This window comes from Pristiophorus japonicus, unplaced genomic scaffold (genome assembly GCF_044704955.1).
Source record: "Pristiophorus japonicus isolate sPriJap1 unplaced genomic scaffold, sPriJap1.hap1 HAP1_SCAFFOLD_1710, whole genome shotgun sequence".
Taxonomy (NCBI): Eukaryota; Metazoa; Chordata; class Chondrichthyes; family Pristiophoridae; genus Pristiophorus; species Pristiophorus japonicus.
Genome location: NW_027251394.1, coordinates 22,501 through 27,500, shown reverse-complemented (window position 1 = coordinate 27,500; position 5,000 = coordinate 22,501).

Here is a 5,000-nt window from a genome sequence, read left to right as displayed (position 1 = left end):
CGCATTGCGGGGCAGAACGGGAGGAACGCCGGAGTCGGTAACACACCAGCCGGAGCTGGCCCCACTCCGAGCCCTCCCACGTCGGACACGAGTCGCCAAATCGATCGGTGGATACCGAGCACACAACACGCAGGGGAACTTGGTGAAAGAACTGCGCGTGTGCTTAACTACTCAGTAAAACAGATTTCCCTCACTCAGGGGCTTGCATCTGTGACAGACAGCGTCCTTTGTTGCGCAAAGACGGAGGGCCGTTGGAAACTAGTCTGTCCTGAGAGCCGGGCACGGGTACAAGCGGGGCTGCTGGCTCCCAGAGTACGATTTCAGCAAAACACCAAAGAGTTTGAAAAGTACAACAAAAGACTTTGTCAAAATTGTTCCAAGTCTCGCACACCGTTCATTTTGTGACTTTCCAAGTGCTCTTTTCAAAGGTCTCTTTCCTGAGATTGAGCACCTTTCAGCAAAGCATCACTTTTCGGGCGCTTTCAAAGTGTACCCGCTGTCGTAAAAATGTTCTGAAAATCGTGTTCCCGAAAATCTCCGGGCACCCCGCCAACCCCCAAGGACAGAAATGACAAGTGTCAAGTTGGCGGGGCGTCGGGCCACCTGCTGCCGGCCATGAGCATCCAAATCCCCGCAGAAGGGGCATTTTCATTTCTTCATCGGGACTTCCGGCAATTTCCAAGGTTCAACTCATTAACGTTGTTCGCAGACACTTGCCAGAAAATGCAAGTGGCCACTTTGCCGGGCCGACTCGCTTGCCCAAGCGGGAAACCATCAACCGCAGGCCCGGTAAGGCGGCCGAATCTGACCTCATAGACTTCCACACAACGGGACTTTTGACTTTCCGGCCGCGGGTGGCCTCCACCCGGCCTCAGCCATCAGCCCTGCCTGCCTCCAGCCGCCTTCTGGTTAATGAGTTATCCAGCTGGCACTTCGGTTGCGCCAGCGAGACCAAGTCTCGGCTTTGGTTAATGATTTGAGCCGAACCGACCTGCCCCCCGCCACCGCGGGCTGAACTCGGGCAGGTCTGCCGATTTCCCGACTCCTTTCGGGGCCTAATCGGGTCGCGCGAGCCGCCCTGGCGCGATCGGGGCCCATGCCCCGGCCTCTGCCAGGCCTCGGGCAGCCGCTTTTGAAGCCCGACCAAAAACCGAAAAATGGGCAAAAAAGGGAATAAATTCCCGCCCAAAAAGGGTGAATAGTCGGTTGGGCGGCAGCCCTGGTCGGTCTCTGCAGACCTGGAGGCTCGAGACGTTTGTTTGGAAAACTCACCAAGTCTCGATTCTGCCACCTCCTACCTCTGTGCAGATACCCCGCCAACCCCCAAGGACAGAAATGACAAGTGTCAAGTTGGCGGGGCGTCGGGCCACCTGCTGCCGGCCATGAGCATCCAAATCCCCGCAAAAGGGGCATTTTCATTTCTTCATCGGGACTTCCGGCAATTTCCGAGGTTCAACTCATTAACGTTGTTCGCAGACACTTGCCAGAAAATGCAAGTGGCCACTTTGCCGGGCCGACTCGCTTGCCCAAGCGGGAAACCATCAACCGAAGGCCCGGTAAGGCGGCCGAATCTGACCTCATAGACTTCCACACAACGGGACTTTTGACTTTCCCGGCCGCGGGTGGCCTCCACCCGGCCTCAGCCATCAGCCCTGCCTGCCTCCAGCCGCCTTCTGGTTAATGAGTTATCCAGCCCTGGCACTTCGTTGCGCCAGCGAGACCAAGTCTCGGCTTTGGTTAATGATTTGAGCCGAACCGACCTGCCCCCCGCCCCCCCCGGGCTGAACTCGGGCAGGTCTGCCGATTTCCCGACTCCTTTCGGGGCCTAATCGGGTCGCGCGAGCCGCCTGGCGCGATCGGGGACCATGCCCCGGCCTCTGCCAGGCCTCCGGGCAGCCGCTTTTGAAGCCCGACCAAAACCCGAAAAATGGGCAAAAAGGGAATAAATTTCCCGCCCAAAAAGGGTGAATAGTCGGTTGGGCGGCAGCCCTGGTCGGTCTCTGCAGACCTGGAGGCTCGAGACGTTTGTTTGGAAAACTCACCAAGTCTCGATTCTGCCACCTCCTACCTCTGTGCAGATACCCGCCAACCCCCAAGGACAGAAATGACAAGTGTCAAGTTGGCGGGGCGTCGGGCCACCTGCTGCCGGCCATGAGCATCCAAATCCCCGCAAAAGGGGCATTTTCATTTCTTCATCGGGACTTCCCGGCAATTTCCAAGGTTCAACTCTTAACGTTGTTCGCAGACACTTGCCAGAAAATGCAAGTGGCCACTTTGCCGGGCCGACTCGCTTGCCCAAGCGGGAAACCATCAACCGAAGGCCCGGTAAGGCGGCCGAATCTGACCTCATAGACTTCCACACAACGGGACTTTTGACTTTCCCGGCCGCGGGTGGCCTCCACCCGGCCTCAGCCATCAGCCCTGCCTGCCTCCAGCCGCCTTCTGGTTAATGAGTTATCCAGCCTGGCACTTCGGTTGCGCCAGCGAGACCAAGTCTCGGCTTTGGTTAATGATTTGAGCCGAACCGACCTGCCCCCCGCCACCGCGGGCTGAACTCGGCAAGGTCTGCCGATTTCCCGACTCCTTTCGGGGCCTAATCGGGTCGCGCGAGCCGCCTGGCGCGATCGGGGCCCATGCCCCGGCCTCTGCCAGGCCTCGGGCAGCCGCTTTTGAAGCCCGACCAAAAACCCGAAAAATGGGCAAAAAGGGAATAAATTCCCGCCCAAAAAGGGTGAATAGTCGGTTGGGCGGCAGCCCTGGTCGGTCTCTGCAGACCTGGAGGCTCGAGACGTTTGTTTGGAAAACTCACCAAGTCTCGATTCTGCCACCTCCTACCTCTGTGCAGATACCCCGCCAACCCCCAAGGACAGAAATGACAAGTGTCAAGTTGGCGGGGCGTCGGGCCACCTGCTGCCGGCCATGAGCATCCAAATCCCCGCAAAAGGGGCATTTTCATTTCTTCATCGGGACTTCCGGCAATTTCCAAGGTTCAACTCATTAACGTTGTTCGCAGACACTTGCCAGAAAATGCAAGTGGCCACTTTGCCGGGCCGACTCGCTTGCCCAAGCGGGAAACCATCAACCGAAGGCCCGGTAAGGCGGCCGAATCTGACCTCATAGACTTCCACACAACGGGACTTTTGACTTTCCCGGCCGCGGGTGGCCTCCACCCGGCCTCAGCCATCAGCCCTGCCTGCCTCCAGCCGCCTTCTGGTTAATGAGTTATCCAGCCTGGCACTTCGGTTGCGCCAGCGAGACCAAGTCTCGGCTTTGGTTAATGATTTGAGCCGAACCGACCTGCCCCCCGCCCCCGCGGGCTGAAGTCGGGCAGGTCTGCCGATTTCCCGACTCCTTTCGGGGCCTAATCGGGTCGCGCGTGCCGCCTGGCGCGATCGGGGCCCATGCCCCGGCCTCTGCCAGGCCTCGGGCAGCCGCTTTTGAAGCCCGACCAAAAACCCGAAAAATGGGCAAAAAGGGAATAAATTCCCGCCCAAAAAGGGTGAATAGTCGGTTGGGCGGCAGCCCTGGTCGGTCTCTGCAGACCTGGAGGCTCGAGACGTTTGTTTGGAAAACTCACCAAGTCTCGATTCTGCCACCTCCTACCTCTGTGCAGATACCCCGCCAACCCCCAAGGACAGAAATGACAAGTGTCAAGTTGGCGGGGCGTCGGGCCACCTGCTGCCGGCCATGAGCATCCAAATCCCCGCAAAAGGGGCATTTTCATTTCTTCATCGGGACTTCCGACAATTGCCGAGGTTCAACTCATTAACGTTGTTCGCAGACACTTGCCAGAAAATGCAAGTGGCCACTTTGCCGGGCCGACTCGCTTGCCCAAGCGGGAAACCATCAACCGCAGGCCCGGTAAGGCGGCCGAATCTGACCTCATAGACTTCCACACAACGGGACTTTTGACTTTCCCGGCCGCGGGTGGCCTCCACCCGGCCTCAGCCATCAGCCCTGCCTGCCTCCAGCCGCCTTCTGGTTAATGAGTTATCCAGCCTGGCACTTCGGTTGCGCCAGCGAGACCAAGTCTCGGCTTTGGTTAATGATTTGAGCCGAACCGACCTGCCCCCCGCCTCCCCCGGGCTGAACTCGGGCAGGTCTGCCGATTTCCCGACTCCTTTCGGGGCCTAATCGGGTCGCGCGAGCCGCCTGGCGCGACCGGGGACATGCCCCGGCCTCTGCCAGGCCTCGGGCTGCCGTTTTTGAAGCCCGACCAAAAACCCGAAAAATGGACAAAAATGGAAAAAATTCCCGCCCAAAAAGGGTGAATAGTCGGTTGGGCGGCAGCCCTGGTCGGTCTCTGCAGACCTGGAGGCTCGAGACGTGACTTTGGAAAACTCACCAATTCTCGATCAGCCACCTCCTACCTCTGTGCAGGTACCCCGCCAACCCCCAAGGACAGAAATGACAAGTGTCAAGTTGGCGGGACGGATTTGACTTCGGTCGCCGAGCCCTGGAACTAATTTCCCGCAAACGGCTTCGGATTTAGCTCCATCCAGACTTCCGGGACGAAACTTGACAGGCCGTATCTCCGCACTCCCGGAGCGCAGCCGCACCGTTCCGGCACCCATCGACGCGGCTGGCCGAGCCCGAGCGAACGCACCCCACGGCGGACGGCTAGGCCTTTCCGATTTTTTCACCCTTTTTCCCGAAAAGATTCCAACTGGCAGGGACATTCGCCCGACGGCTTAAAGACATGCCCTTCTGCCACACTAACGTCCCCGCCTTCGTTTGGCTATGTTGGCTTCGTCATTTCCGTCTTTTATTAAAGATACCATCTTAACACGCCGGTTAACCATTTGCCAGAGTTTTCGGTTAATGGTTTGCCACCTTCAACCCATTTGGTTAACCATTTGCCGCCGACAATTTTCAGTTCATCAGTTGCCACATTCAGACTTTCTTCTCCGGTTGCATTTCGCGGACTTCCAGCGCGCTCGGCTTCGGGTCGGCCCGCAGGAATGTGGTAGCGTTCGATGCCGCTTGCCTTCCTCTTCCCC